The following is a 16,779-nucleotide window of genomic DNA, read 5'->3' as shown; positions in this document are numbered from 1 at the left end:
TGACTATCACAAGACCAGAGTTGTGAGAGGTGTGATTAGTAAGGAGGATACTGCCGGTCAGGAAGCAGGAGACTTCTTCTTGGGTTTCCTGCCGTTTTGGGGACCTATGGTCAATAGTAGGAACCTGAGACAGCTGACACGTGTGGTTGAATCCACTGTCAATGTAACGGCTGGTGCCCTTAGTAATCTGACAGCTGAGCTCCAAGCGGATCGCCTTATGACTCTGCAGAACCGCATGGTTCTAGACGTTATTCTTGCAGACCGCGGTGGGGTATGCAAGGTCATCCAATCCAGTTGCTGCATTTTCATACCAGATAATGCTCCAACAGTGTATCAAGCCATCTCCAAGCTCCATAAAATATCTGAAGCCATACACGTGGATAAGGGAGATTGGTCACTGGTGGGGTGGTTCTGGGAATTGATATCTGCCTGGGGTTGGAAAGTTCTGATGGTCATTGGAATGATCTTAGCCATTCTTTTCCTGTTCTGCCTGTGTATACAGTGTGTTCCCGCGATATGTGGTCTCTGTACTACCTTATGTGTAAGGAAACCTGTATCGAGGGACGAGCTAAGTAGTAGGATGATGCTACAGCAACATCTCCATGACTTCGTGAACATTGACCTAGACTCGGATTAAGATGAGTATAGTGATTGCCTATGTAAGGGCAAAAGGAGGGTCTGTCGTACTTTAATATTCGGGACCGCGTAGGGGACAGGGCCCTACCCCTGTCTATCTTGGTATTAGCGAACCGCAAATGGTAAATGCGGCATGTACGAGTGCTTTATATATCGTTCTAGCTATGAATGCACTGTGTACACGTTATTCTGCTCCACTACGCGGGTTCCATTTTGGAAGCAGTGGCCATCTTGTCATTGCCCTCACATAGGCTATAATGGAGTAAATACGGGTCTCACAGTACATGGGCTTTCCCTCTGACTTCTCTGTGACCTGGGCAGCTGGCTCTGCTGCCCCCGGGTCAAACCGGTCTCACGAGCTCCCCTTCCTCCGTCCACCTGTGATTAGCATCAGGGCTTGACCCGTCATAAACCCTTTCATTCTACACAGTCCCCCGGCTAATCTCTTCCACACCTGCTTGTTCCTGCTTTATGACTTGTTTCCCAAAACAGGAGATGCTCATGTTTATTGGGGGGTCTCTTTACATCAAACGTGGGATCTGAATCTTACTGTGTAAATCATTGTGGGCTGGCCGAACTGGAATGTGGGATGGTCATCATGACTCTGCTTTTTCGTTTGTAATGTATACCTTTATATGGCCATATCGTAAACCAAGGAATGTGTGCCTGGAGCATGATATTTTGTATTTAAGATGAAGTCCGTTCCTATGATTTTCAGCAGTCTCCTGAGAACATACACGCTGTTGTACTTCTCGGATACCTGTCATTGGTCTGCAGCCAATAAACGAATCTTTGACTTCACCCAGAAGACTCTGTGTTTCTGTAGGTCCGGAACAGGGTGAACCCAGAAGTCATAGGGTGTGTGCCCCTGCACCGCTGGGTCTAAAATACCCAGTACTTCACTTTGTGTGCTGTCGCTTGCTCACTTGTGTCCCTGCCATGAAGCACCCCAAGGACACTGTTTGAGCGACTCTTCTCTGTGGGTACCTTTCTGTGCTGCCTCCGCCACACTACCAGCTGTTTTCCGATCGGTGGCAACTCTCCTTTTCTGACCTGCTCCCTCATGCAAAACCTAGCTGCTCCATAACCCCAACATTATTTAATATGAAAATATCCATGCCCACCCTGGTTAAGTGTACCTCATTCTCAGTGTGGTAACCTCGAGCCCTATGGTTGATCAGCCCATGTCTCAGGAACCCACAGCCAATCACCATACATATTTTTGCCATTGTGATGTTAAGCTTCCGTCTGGACCTGTCTACTGCCCACGGCTCAATGGCCTCTCTCCATACCCGCCTTGCTATCAACTCTGACCAAACCAGTTCTGCCGGGGTGTATCATCCTGGCCAGTGCCGCCATCCTTGATGTCATAGTGTCCAGCAGTTCCCTTCTCCCATTGCTCGCCAGGTCATACCTTCCTAGATGTATGACAACCGCATCTGGGCCCCTTCCGTTCTGTAATTCCCTTTGCATCACTGGGAGCAGCTGCTCCCACCTCATGCCCAGTTGCCCCATCTATGCCACCTCCGCTTTTCTCAGCCATATTCCTCGGAAGTCCTTGCGTGCCACTGCACATAGTTGCATCCATGTGATGTATGAATGCCCCACGATTCATACCACGCGCCGGCCCCCTTATAGACCTGCTGAGATTAGGGACATTTTATAGATGCCTGTCAGCCGTATGTGTCCTTTGTAAGCACCCGATGCCCACCGCCCCAGCTTTTTGATCCGCTCGGCACTGAACCCCCAACTGGGCCGCGGTAGTGGCAGCCCCTATACGAAATGAGTGGGACCCGAATTCCTTGGAAGAGCAACTTGCCTTCTCTAGGGCCTTCCTCAGTACTGCTGTGAATTGGAACTGGCTGAGATATCTACCACCTAGATGTAAAAATAGGGGGCCGTTGGTGTGTTACTCCCACCTCACATATTCACATATTCCAGGCACACCGGGCAGCATTCCTTTTCTTCAATACCGTTGATCCGCATATCTTTCCCATTGCCGTTTTGGTCGGTCTTTGACTGCCTCAAGTAAACTATCATATGTTCATCCCCCATGTGTAGGTCCCCTACTTGTATCCATGTGGACCCTGGTGTCCCTCTGGCCAGAGCCACCAGCTTGCTGATCCTGTAAATTCCCAAAAATCTCAGGCCAAAAGCTGCTCTGAACAGCTTTCTTTCTGGTGGAAATGTGCATATCCTCTCCAATGCCAGCAGGACCACCTTCATGACTTTAAAGTCAATTGGTCTCCTCCAGACCCTTTTCCTTGGCTGCAACTTCCCCCAGCCCTTCATTGCTGATCTAATGTAAAAGGAACCTGGCGGGTCTCTTCCGTTCACTAATCTGGCATAGAATGATACTGCATTCAGGTGTGTCTGTGCCCAGGCCCTGGACTTCCCACCCCAGAATGCTCCTGCCAGAAACCTTTACACTTCTGTTTGTGTGACCAAACCCAGAGCCCCTGACCCAGTGGCATTCTGGAAAGTCTCCCAGCACTTACAGTAGCTGCTCAAAGTTTTGGGGGCCACCAGTGCTCTCAGCTCAATTCCATGATTCTCTATATTCGCCCAGGCATCGGTGTCATGCTCTTTTCCACTTCTGGCCTCCCTGAAACTGTCCCACTGGAAACAAGAGATTGCATCCGCTATTGAGTTGTCCATCCGGTAGTGTCACCTCGAGGTGAGACACTCGAGGTGAGACTACTGAGTGTGCGCTTTGAAATGTAATGTTGTTTTACCTGTAGCCTTTTTAAAAAACCTAAACAACTCTTAATCCGCACTGTTTTAACTGTGTTTTTAAAAAAAACTGTATTAGCCCATGCGTACTTTGCACAATAGAATATTTATCGTGTATTTGGCAAGCTTACCGCTTTCTGCTCGTCCCGGTCCATCCCGGCTGTGTGCCGTTTGTGTGGAGGGCGGGGCAGAGTGTGTCAGAGAACATCACTTCCGGTCTAGCGGGGAGAGGCGTGACTTCCGCCTGACTGCCTACTAGAGACCGAAGTGAGCGCGACCGCACAGAGACACTAGAGGTGAGACTACCGAGTGTGCGCTTTGAAATATGTAATGTTGTTTTACCTGTAGCCTTTTTTAAAAAAACTAAACAACTCTCAATCCGTACTGTTTTAACTATGTTTTTTTTAAAAAACGTATTAGCCCTTGCGTACTTTGCACAATAGAATATTTATTGTGTATTTGGCAAGCTTACTGCTTTCTGCCCGCCCCGGTCCATCCCGGCTGTGTGCCGTTTGTGTAGAGGGCGGGGCAGAGTGTGTCAGGGAACATCACTTCCGGTCTAGCGGGCAGAGGCGTGACTTCCGCCTGACTGCCTACTAAAAACTAATGTGCTCGCGACCGCGCAGCAGGCGCGCCGCTGGCACGAAGAAGGCGCGCCTAAGGCAAGCCCGTCTGCGCCCGAACGAGACCAGGGGCCAGAAACCCTGGGGCAATAAGGAGTGACACAAGGATTAGATACTCTAAAGAGGAATTACTCGGATTGTGTACAGATGCCAGCACTGTATGCAAACATAGCATGAATGTTAATAACATGGAATCAACATGTATACAATGTGAAGCAACTCTTCTACACAGGACATCTACTAGTAAGGAATCTAAAAGACAACTAGCTCTATTAAACTGTAGGTCATTGGCCAAACACAAGCATGGGATCTATGATCTCCTCTAGGAAAAACGAATTGATGCTTTGTTTTTGACCGAGACATGGCTTAACGAAAGCTCACCACCTGATGTAATGGACACAATCCTGACTGACTATTGCATAGTAAGGCAGGACAGAGAGGGCCAAAGAGGCGGGGGGATCGCTATAATCTATAAAGATGATATGAAATGCGAGGTAAAACAAGCAGGTCTAGACAAGTGTGAGGCTTTCTTTTTTACTCTGTCTACTGTAGAGGGTAATACTATGACTGGATTCCTTATCTATCGCCCACCTGGCCAGACAGCACAGTTTGTGGCTAGTCTGGAGGACAAGATAGTACACCCAGCCCTGAGACACAATACATTCCTGATACTGGGGGATCTAAATATACACTTCGATGATACTGACAACCAAGAAATAGGTGCAATTTGTAAGGATATGCTCACACTAAACCTAACGCAGAGAGTAGAAACACAAACACACCTAGGAGGCCATATTTTAGATCCTATTTTTACAAACTCCGAGGAGGTTGAAATAGGAACTCCCTGGCCAGTCCCATGGTCAGACCACTATGTAGTCCCATTCACAGTGCCATCGCATAGAAGAAGGGCTCAACTTTCTAAGGAGGTAATCACCTCTAGTGTTTCTCTTGTGCTATTCACCTAGATCTTCCTGTGTTATAATTACTTTGTTTCTACTATACATTCTTTTCATTTCTCCGTTTTCCTTCCTTTTACTTTCTTTAAAAAAACATCCTGAATATTTCGACCTGATCCTTCTTTTCAGCCTTGAAAAAGCTCAAGTCTGATAGACACTGAAGGGCGAAACACGTGTCGGCTGTTCGGCTCCTTTGGGGAAAAGAACAAATTGTCAATGTGGATTATTCCTTTTTTTTCTGCATGTGCACAAATAAAGGCTCATGTTGAAAAATATTTCTAAGCATTCTGCAATCATTAAGAAAGAATACTACAAATTTGGAGGAGGAGTATGTCTCACACTTAAGTAATATATAAATAATGAGGTAAGAAAGGTTCAACACCTCGAGAGAAGTCTACTCATCATCCGAACAAAGGCATTAGGACTCAGGCTGGGACCTTCTTTGAACCTTCCAATGTAAACTCTACTTGAAAAAAATAGGTCACATTCACCTGGGACGCCAAAGACTTTTTACTAAAAACGTTCTCAGAAAAGAAAAAAACAGAAAATTGAAACACTAGACCAGGAACACAAATATAAGAAAAAGATTTGACTAATCTCGATAATGGCTGACTATGCAAACCGCAGAGACCGCAGAATGAGATGTTTGATCCAACAGGTGCTGGCACTTCCAGACAGACTATTACTATGAATCCACACTCAGCGAAAAGTACCTTTCAATCTCTGGAGAAAGCAATTAAAAAAGAAACGGCAAAATGGTGGGAAGGAGCATCTCTCAAAAAATATCTGGAGCATGACCTAATTCCGAGAGGACTACGTATATTAATTTTACACCACTATAAGATGGCAGTCGTATATCGACGCTAGTGAAGTCACGTTACATAGTAAGACCAATACAAATATGGCGCCCGTGTAGTACGCTGAAATACAACTTGTGGACAAACTGATGTGAAACTCAGAACAGACCGCAGAGAAGTAAGTGTTCCGTCACTGATTTTTAGAATCTCTTCTTATTAATTCACCTTTTGAAATGAGAGATGGCTCCATTATAAGTTGATATTTAACAATATCAAAGCCATAAATGAGTGTCATGTTTTTCTACAACTATCTGCGTACATGACTACCATCGTAGATATTCTGGTCGAAGACTGACTTACACTCGTGAAATTTTCAAATACAACACTGGGCGAGTGTATTTAATCTAGTAAGTTGTCTCGTTCCCACTGTCCGCTTAGTAATAAAATGACGCATTTAATGAGGTACAAATACAACTCATATCCCTGCCATAATTTTTCAAAAATGTAACGAATGACTGAGTAAAGTTTTTTTTAAAAACGAACTTTCACTGCAGAATGACTATATGATGATGAATTTTTCCACTGAGCTTAAGAAATTTGGTTTCAAACTTTCATGTTATAGATTTTTATTGCCGAAATTCGGACCTAAGTGATTTGATATAAATGATAACAGGAATATTAAAGGTATATGACGAAATTTGAAAATTATTGGGATATATGGAATCTGGTTCACTTTCTACTTCTCATGTTACACTAAAAGGTGATTCCTTTAAAGAAATTAACTTTTTAAAAAAACGGCATGACATTAATACAGACTGACTACTTAATGTCAGCACCTGTAAGTGAATAAATATATAATTCAACTATATGCTGAAGGATCTATTCATATTTTTATGAACACTTCTTTTCACTATCTCACTATAGTGGACAGATTATTAACATGGAAAGCATGTTCAATGTTTTCATTGGATTAACCTATCACACTATGGCACAACTTTCGTAAGGGTTTCTCCTTTTTGACTTTTTTAGTTTTTCTCTTGTGCTATTCACATAGATCTTCCTGCGTTATAATTACTTTGTTTCTACTATACATTCTTTTCATTTCTCTTTTTTCCTTCCTTTTACTTTCTTTAAAAAAACATCCTGAATATTTCGACCTGATCCTTCTTTTCAGCCTTGAAAAAGCTCAAGTCTGATAGACACTGAAGGGCGAAACACGTGTCGGCTGTTCGGCTCCTTTGGGGAAAAGAACAAATTGTCAATGTGGATTATTCCTTTTTTTTCTGCTTGTGCACAAATAAAGGCTCATGTTGAAAAATATTTCTAAGCATTCTGCAATCACTAAGAAAGAATACTACAAATTTGGAGGAGGAGTATGTCTCACACTTAAGTAATATATAAATAATGAGGTAAGAAAGGTTCAACACCTCGAGAGAAGTCTCCTCATCACCCGAACAAAGGCATTAGGACTCAGACTGGGACCTTCTTTGAACCTTCCAATGTAAACTCTACTTACACCATGTGTGAAGTCTCTTTTGTGACGCTCAGTGTATTTATTGTGTGAGATGCTTTATACATTGCCTCTGTGACAAGCCTGACTGCTCAGTGACAAGCTACACAAGGGTGAGCGCAGGTTATACAGTGAGTGTAATCACCCACCCTTGATGGGAGTGGTAGGTCTGCCTGGCTAGGACACTGTCTTAGACAACCAGAAGGTGCCAGTTCCAACACTGCTTTAGAAAAGGTCGTAGCGGAAGCAACCATGGAGTTAGGCAGACTTGCGATGCACCTTGGGAGGATTCGCGAGCAGCTAGGTCTTGGTCTTCAGTTGGTTATCAGGCGATGTTTTGCAGAAAAATCTTCTAAGTCAAAATTTGTTAGGGTTAGTTAGGAACAACACCTTCAGCACTACCACCAAGGGTCCAAGGCTGGATAGGCACCATTTGTGGGGTCAGGACTCACTTCAGCAGAGGCCAGGTGCAGGGTTCAAGGTATCTGGAGCTTGTTATGGCCTGTAGCTCACATAAGAGGCCAGGCAACTGAAGTCACTCTGGAAGTCCTAGGTTCAAGCAACAAGGCAGGCCTCAAGCAACAGGGCAGTCCTCTAAGGGTCCAAGACAGTTATTCGGATGTCCTAAGCAGGTCAAGGAAGGAGTGTACTGAAGAGTTTATCTGAGGGTCTGATATTTATACTTGGTGCCTGCATTTGAAGTGGGAGCCATTTCTAGGCTACCCTTACTCTGGTTCTGGAAAGATAGTTCCTTCAAGTGCCCAGGCTTCAAGTAGTGCAGGATGACAAAAGACTGTTGTCAAGTTCCTTTTTGAGTGTGCTTTAGGCAGTCTACTGAAATGTAAGTGTGGCAGGGAGCAGCTCTGCCCCACCCATCCTCCTGCCAACGTCCAGTCCCCCTTTGTCTCACTGCCTGGGAGGAATAACAAAGGCCAGCTGTCATGCTATTGACATAGGACAAAGGGTGCAAGCACTAAATGGTTAGGAGAATAACATGCCAACTTTAAAAAAAATGCATTTTTGGAATTGGAACTTAAAATCCGACTTTAACATTAAAAATGATTTAAAATCACAATTTTGTAGGTCAAACATGAAACTTCTACCAGTACCCAATCAAAAGGTAGCACTTACTACATGGAATAAGGTTACCCAATGCTATCCTATGGTAGAGGTAGGCTTACAGTACTGAAACATGTATTAAGGAGTTTTCCAATACAAAGACATGTAAAACATTTTCTACGTTTTGAATAACTGCACCCTACCCTGTAGGCTGTTTAGGGCCTAACTCAGAGGTGACTTATATGTTTTAAAAGGAAGGTTTAGGCCTGATAAAAGGATCATTCTGCCAGATCGAATAGACAGTTTACAACTTCACTACAGGATGCAATAGCTGGCCTGAGACATGTTTCAAAGGGCTCCTTTAGTGGGTGGCACAATAATTGCTACTGGCCCACTAGTAGAATTCAATTTACAGGCCCTTGGTACATGTAGTACCACTTCACTAGGGACTTAAAAGTAAATGAAATATGCCAAGTGGGTGCATTTTACCATATTTAAAGGTGAGAGCACAAGCATTTGAGCATTGGTTAACAGTGGTAAATTGCACACAGTCCTAATGCCAACAAAAATGAAATTCAGAAAACAGGAGGGGAGAAGGTGAAAGCGTTTGGGGGAATACCCCAACAAATATGACAGGAAGAATTGAGACTTGTTTGTTACTCCTCCACCTTAGCCTCGTTACTGGGGGCAAGTTATGCTATTGGGACAGTGTCTTGAATGCTCTCTTTTACGTCACTTCATTGGATACTTCCACACCACAATAACAGTAATTGACAGTGCTGCCAATTAGGCTCCCTTGATACCGCACCATTGGATTTCCAGGGCACTTCCTCAAAGCCTGGTGTCCCTCAGACAAGGGAGGCCCACCAGGCACATCCTTTTCAAAAACTGAAGTAGTGGTGGATGCAAATACCCCAGATGCTATTTTGGCTGCAATCAGACATTAGAGGAAAGCATTGGAAACTATGATTGAGGTGGATGCGATGGACCTTAAATTGTTGCTTGCAGCTCAACAGAAGACAGCAGAGAGAGTCACAGTTGTACAAAAGACCCTGGATGAGCTACAGCATGAAAGAACTGCATCACTTCGAGTTCGCTTTCCCCCTCCATTCCATGGCCCCATTCTTTACACTGCCTTCTATTCACACATTTGAAGGACACAAGCTTATGGTGTAAAATGAGTACAATTTTATTTCATGAAACACACAAAAATCATGGATCATACATTTCACAACGATATGGTCGGTCATTTGCGACCTTAATCTTTTGCCATAATTAACATCTCTTAGTAATATTGTCCCAGGTGTTTTGTTTCCTTTCTAGCTGACAGCACTAATCTTGCGTGGTGGTCCATCCTGCAGGTACCCCAGTGTTTACGGTTCTAGGCTTCTCTTGCTACTGACCTCATTGGCAGCCATCAGGCCTGGCCCGGTCTGCAAGTGCCGTTCCACTTGGCCTGTACCTTTGCTGACCACTCACCTGCTACTCCGTGCCCCTGCCTTGTGGCAACCCAAGGACACTGTCTGAGCAGCCCTTCTAGTCTACCTGACTTTGTGTGCTGTCGCTTGCTCACTTGTGTCCCTGCCATGAAGCACCCCAAGGACACTGTTTGAGCGACTCTTTTCTGTGGGTACCTTTCTGTGCTGCCTCCGCCACGCTACCAGCTGTTTTCCGATCGGTGGCAGCTCTCCTTTTCTGACCTGCTCCCTCATGCAAAACCTAGCTGCTCCATAACCCCAACATTATTTAATATGAAAATATCCATGCCCACCCTGGTTAAGTGTACCTCATTCTCAGTGTGGTAACCTCGAGCCCTATGGTTGATCAGCCCATGTCTCAGGAACCCACAGCCAATCACCATACATATTTTTGCCATTGTGATGTTAAGCTTCCGCCTGGACCTGTCTACTGCCCCCGGCTCAATGGCCTCTCTCCATACCCGCCTTGCTATCAACTCTGACCAAACCAGTTCTGCCGGGGTGTATCATCCTGGCCAGTGCCCCCATCCTTGATGTCATAGTGTCCAGCAGTTCCCTTCTCCCATTGCTCGCCAGGTCATACCTTCCTAGATGTATGACAACCGCATCTGGGCCCCTTCCGTTCTGTAATTCCCTTTGCATCACTGGGAGCAGCTGCTCCCACCTCATGCCCAGTTGCCCCATCTATGCCACCTCCGCTTTTCTCAGCCATATTCCTCGGAAGTCCTTGCGTGCCACTGCACATAGTTGCATCCATGTGATGTATGAATGCCCCACGATTCATACCACGCGCCGGCCCCCTTATAGACCTGCTGAGATTAGGGACATTTTATAGATGCCTGTCAGCCGTATGTGTCCTTTGTAAGCACCCGATGCCCACCGCCCCAGCTTTTTGATCCGCTCGGCACTGAACCCCCAACTGGGCCGCGGTAGTGGCAGCCCCTATACGAAATGAGTGGGACCCGAATTCCTTGGAAGAGCAACTTGCCTTCTCTAGGGCCTTCCTCAGTACTGCTGTGAATTGGAACTGGCTGAGATATCTACCACCTAGATGTAAAAATAGGGGGCCGTTGGTGTGTTACTCCCACCTCACATATTCACATATTCCAGGCACACCGGGCAGCATTCCTTTTCTTCAATACCGTTGATCCGCATATCTTTCCCATTGCCGTTTTGGTCGGTCTTTGACTGCCTCAAGTAAACTATCATATGTTCATCCCCCATGTGTAGGTCCCCTACTTGTATCCATGTGGACCCTGGTGTCCCTCTGGCCAGAGCCACCAGCTTGCTGATCCTGTAAATTCCCAAAAATCTCAGGCCAAAAGCTGCTCTGAACAGCTTTCTTTCTGGTGGAAATGTGCATATCCTCTCCAATGCCAGCAGGACCACCTTCAAGACTTTAAAGTCAATTGGTCTCCTCCAGACCCTTTTCCTTGGCTGCAACTTCCCCCAGCCCTTCATTGCTGATCTAATGTAAAAGGAACCTGGCGGGTCTCTTCCGTTCACTAATCTGGCATAGAATGATACTGCATTCAGGTGTGTCTGTGCCCAGGCCCTGGACTTCCCACCCCAGAATGCTCCTGCCAGAAACCTTTACACTTCTGTTTGTGTGACCAAACCCAGAGCCCCTGACCCAGTGGCATTCTGGAAAGTCTCCCAGCACTTACAGTAGCTGCTCAAAGTTTTGGGGGCCACCAGTGCTCTCAGCTCAATTCCATGATTCTCTATATTCGCCCAGGCATCGGTGTCATGCTCTTTTCCGCTTCTGGCCTCCCTGAAACTGTCCCACTGGAAACAAGAGATTGCATCCGCTATTGAGTTGTCCATCCGGTAGTGTCACCTCGAGGTGAGACACTCGAGGTGAGACTACTGAGTGTGCGCTTTGAAATGTAATGTTGTTTTACCTGTAGCCTTTTAAAAAAACCTAAACAACTCTTAATCCGTACTGTTTTAACTGTGTTTTTAAAAAAAACTGTATTAGCCCTTGCGTACTTTGCACAATAGAATATTTATCGTGTATTTGGCAAGCTTACCGCTTTCTGCTCGTCCCGGTCCATCCCGGCTGTGTGCCGTTTGTGTGGAGGGCGGGGCAGAGTGTGTCAGGGAACATCACTTCCGGTCTAGCGGGGAGAGGCGTGACTTCCGCCTGACTGCCTACTAGAGACCGAAGTGAGCGCGACCGCACAGAGACACTAGAGGTGAGACTACCGAGTGTGCGCTTTGAAATATGTAATGTTGTTTTACCTGTAGCCTTTTTTTAAAAAACTAAACAACTCTCAATCCGTACTGTTTTAACTGTGTTTTTTTTAAAAAACGTATTAGCTCTTGCGTACTTTGCACAATAGAATATTTATTGTGTATTTGGCAAGCTTACTGCTTTCTGCCCGCCCCGGTCCATCCCGGCTGTGTGCCGTTTGTGTGGAGGGCGGGGCAGAGTGTGTCAGGGAACATCACTTCCGGTCTAGCGGGCAGAGGCGTGACTTCCGCCTGACTGCCTACTAAAAACTAATGTGCTCGCGACCGCGCAGCAGGCACGCCGCTGGCACGACGAAGGCGTGCCTAAGGCAAGCCCGTCTGCGCCCGAACGAGACCAGGGGCCAGAAACCCTGGGGCAATAAGGAGTGACACAAGGATTAGATACTCTAAAGAGGAATTACTCGGATTGTGTACAGATGCCAGCACTGTATGCAAACATAGCATGAATGTTGATAACATGGAATCAACATGTATACAATGTGAAGCAACTCTTCTACACAGGACATCTACTAGTAAGGAATCTAAAAGACAACTAGCTCTATTAAACTGTAGGTCATTGGCCAAACACAAGCATGGGATCTATGATCTCCTCTAGGAAAAACGAATTGATGCTTTGTTTTTGACCGAGACATGGCTTAACGAAAGCTCACCACCTGATGTAATGGACACAATCCTGACTGACTATTGCATAGTAAGGCAGGACAGAGAGGGCCAAAGAGGTGGGGGGATCGCTATAGTCTATAAAGATGATATGAAATGCGAGGTCAAACAAGCAGGTCTAGACAAGTGTGAGGCTTTCTTTTTTACTTTGTCTACTGTAGAGGGTAATACTATGACTGGATTCCTTATCTATCGCCCACCTGGCCAGACAGCACAGTTTGTGGCTAGTCTGGAGGACAAGATAGTACACCCAGCCCTGAGACACAATACATTCCTGATAGTGGGGGATCTAAATATACACTTCGATGATACTGACAACCAAGAAATAGGTGCAATTTGTAAGGATATGCTCACACTAAACCTAACGCAGAGAGTAGAAACACAAACACACCTAGGAGGCCATATTTTAGATCCTATTTTTACAAACTCCGAGGAGGTTGAAATAGGAACTCCCTGGCCAGTCCCATGGTCAGACCACTATGTAGTCCCATTCACAGTGCCATCGCATAGAAGGAGGGCTCAACTTTCTAAGGAGGTAATCACCTCTAGTGTTTCTCTTGTGCTATTCACCTAGATCTTCCTGTGTTATAATTACTTTGTTTCTACTATACATTCTTTTCATTTCTCCGTTTTCCTTCCTTTTACTTTCTTTAAAAAAACATCCTGAATATTTCGACCTGATCCTTCTTTTCAGCCTTGAAAAAGCTCAAGTCTGATAGACACTGAAGGGCGAAACGCCTGTCGGCTGTTCGGCTCCTTTGGGGAAAAGAACAAATTGTCAATGTGGATTATTCCTTTTTTTGCTGCATGTGCACAAATAAAGGCTCATGTTGAAAAATATTTCTAAGCATTCTGCAATCACTAAGAAAGAATACTACAAATTTGGAGGAGGAGTATGTCTCACACTTAAGTAATATATAAATAATGAGGTAAGAAAGGTTCAACACCTCGAGAGAAGTCTCCTCATCATCCAAACAAAGGCATTAGGACTCAGGCTGGGACCTTCTTTGAACCTTCCAATGTAAACTCTACTTGAAAAAAATAGGTCACATTCACCTGGGACGCCAAAGACTTTTTACTAAAAACGTTCTCAGAAAAGAAAAAAACAGAAAATTGAAACACTAGACCAGGAACACAAATATAAGAAAAAGATTTGTCTAATCTCGATAATGGCTGACTATGCAAACCGCAGAGACCGCAGAAATACACGCCTGAATGAGATGTTTGATCCAACAGGTGCTGGCACTTCCAGACAGACTATTACTATGAATCCACACTCAGCGAAAAGTACCTTTCAATCTCTGGAAAAAGCAATTAAAAAAGAAACGGCAAAATGGTGGGAAGGAGCATCTCTCAAAAAATATCTGGAGCATGACCTAATTCCGAGAGGACTACGTATATTAATTTTACACCACTATAAGATGGCAGTCGTATATCGACGCTAGTGAAGTCACGTTACATAGTAAGACCAATACAAATATGGCGCCCGTGTAGAACGCTGAAATACCACTTGTGGACAAACTGATGTGAAACTCAGAACAGACCGCAGAGAAGTAAGTGTTCCGTCACTGATTTTTAGAATCTCTTCTTATTAATTCACCTTTTGAAATGAGAGATGGCTCCGTTATAAGTTGATATTTAACAATATCAAAGCCATAAATGAGTGTCATGTTTTTCTACAACTATCTGCGTACATGACTACCATCGTAGATATTCTGGTCGAAGACTGACTTACACTCGTGAAATTTTCAAATACAACGCTGGGCGAGTGTATTTAATCTAGTAAATTGTCTCGTTCCCACTGTCCGCTTAGTAATAAAATGACGCATTTAATGAGGTACAAATACAACTCATATCCCTGCCATAATTTTTCAAAAATGTAACGAATGACTGAGTAAAGTTTTTTTGAAAAACGAACTTTCACTGCAGAATGACTATATGATGATGAATTTTTCCACTGAGCTTAAGAAATTTGGTTTCAAACTTTCATGTTATAGATTTTTATTGCCGAAATTCGCAGAATATGGACCTAAGTGATTTGATATAAATGATAACAGGAATATTAAAGGTATATGACGAAATTTGAAAATTATTGGGATATATGGAATCTGGTTCACTTTCTACTTCTCATGTTACACTAAAAGGTGATTCCTTTAAAGAAATTAACTTTTTTTAAAAACGGCATGACATTAATACAGACTGACTACTTAATGTCTCTTCAAAAAAGGGGGGAACCCAAATAACCCTCCGGCATCTGGGAATGTAAATGATATATAGAAAAAGATAATGCCTCGGGACTGATACTCTCACATAAGTTTAGGCGAAGAGATAGATGAATTATCTCTCCCCTGGAGTAATATTTATTTCTCCAACAAAACCTGTATTATTAAATTTTGTGACCAAGTCAACGGCGATTCCAATGAAAACCAAAAATGTATCAATTACTTTTTATAAGTGTGAGGATATTTATTTTCTACCACACTTTTTTTGAAATTCTTTTGTTTTTAGACATATATATACAAACAAATACAATATTTACAATACTTACATATAGCACAATCACTGAACATATACATATCATCAAACGCCCTTTTTAATGTACCAGGATGCTTATGGGCTTTTTTTGAAACAGCATTCCTATATATAGAAGATCACTACTAAAGACGCACTACGAGATTTTGTCGTTTACAATCTCCTAATTATTTTGAGTGCTCTTTCCCAAATAAGTCAAAACATAAATCATAATCCAGTGAGTGTCTTCAAAATAAATGTCGACGCGTTTCAGCCAAATAACTCTTTTGGCCTCATCAGGACTAGGGCATCCGAACCAATAATTTACAACCTGTAAGAACAAATTAATTGTCCCTATTAATATCCATCTTATCTCTATTTAGATTATATACACAGAAACACAGGAATAATATTAAAAGACACTATATTACAGTTATATTACAACAGTTCAAAACTGAAGTGGCGGCTCATACAACAAAACGTAGAACTTCAAATAAAACACCCAGAGTGTATAACAACCTTACAACCCAATCTAATATATCACCGACAGTGAATGTAAAGCAATTAGGTGTATTAATATGTGGTATGTTGAATAAACTTAAAATACCTTATATTGAAAACTGCATATTACCTATTGTCCAATTAGGGTATGGTCGGAACAAATAATCGTCTTTTCTTTCTTTCTTTTTTCTATAAATTATTTTGGCGGGCTAAAAGCAATCAAAACCAAAAATTATCTCAATGGAAAATCACTCCACCTATAATCAATGTATCTATTTCCAAGTCACTGACTCCCACATCCGTTACCCTTTATCTTAAAGTCAGTATAATCTCAAAGTGCATCGATTGTATCGTTATTTAAAACGAGAAAACCCAAAGTAATTGACACCGTAGGTTACACCCATTAGGGGAAATTAGATAATAGAACCTGCCTATTATTGAAAAGGATATGTGGTACATACCTTGTGTATAATTATTCGACCCTTCCAAAACCACTCGTTATACGGTTCAAGTATTCTGCATATGTTTGTGCATATACACTGTTTTAGCACTGCTTGAGGTCGCCTCGCTCTCAACTCTGTCAATAGAACCAATAAAAAAAACCAAATCTAAGTATCAATTCTCTTTAGCCTTGGTGTAACGGTAGGTATATTTACACTTTTGCCGAATCGTACGTCTCCTTACCTCGAAGTTTATACACAGGACCCACTTCTAACGTTCCTTCTCCCTCCAGTCTACACGGATCGCGTCCGATGTCACGTGATGCGGAAGTCTATTTAAACCCGGCAAATATTGCCGTAAACATAATAAAAGGACCACTCTCTCTATGTTGATGGTAGACAACGACATTGCCAACCATAGACCTAGTAAAAGGACTACTATTCAACTGAACGGAGAACAGTAAGTTTATACATACGGAAACGAATAAATACCCAAATTCACCAAAATGCACATATATGTTATTGCCGCCATCATGGAAAGTCCTAATCAGGTCCTAATGGATTCAATTCAGAGTGGGGATAATTGAATAATATTAAATGCCCTAAACTAGCGTTATAT

At 43.5% G+C, this 16,779-nt stretch overlaps 1 long non-coding RNA gene across 1 annotated transcript; it reads right to left on the bottom strand.

Moving 5' to 3' along the window:
* Positions 1-15,453: 15,453 nt before the first annotated feature.
* Positions 15,454-16,278, bottom strand: LOC146817325 (uncharacterized). Its single transcript, XR_014962535.1, has 3 exons — positions 16,182-16,278; positions 15,851-15,929; positions 15,454-15,550 (listed from the first exon to the last, which is right to left on the bottom strand). It is a non-coding gene; the product is annotated as an uncharacterized LOC146817325 (long non-coding RNA).
* Between the last annotated feature and the right edge of the window lie 501 nt (positions 16,279-16,779).

Source organism: Triturus cristatus, chromosome 6, assembly GCF_964204655.1.
Source record: "Triturus cristatus chromosome 6, aTriCri1.1, whole genome shotgun sequence".
Lineage (NCBI taxonomy): Eukaryota > Metazoa > Chordata > Amphibia > Caudata > Salamandridae > Triturus > Triturus cristatus.
The sequence above is the reverse complement of the archived record's forward strand: the minus strand, read 5'-3'. Positions and strand labels throughout refer to the sequence as shown.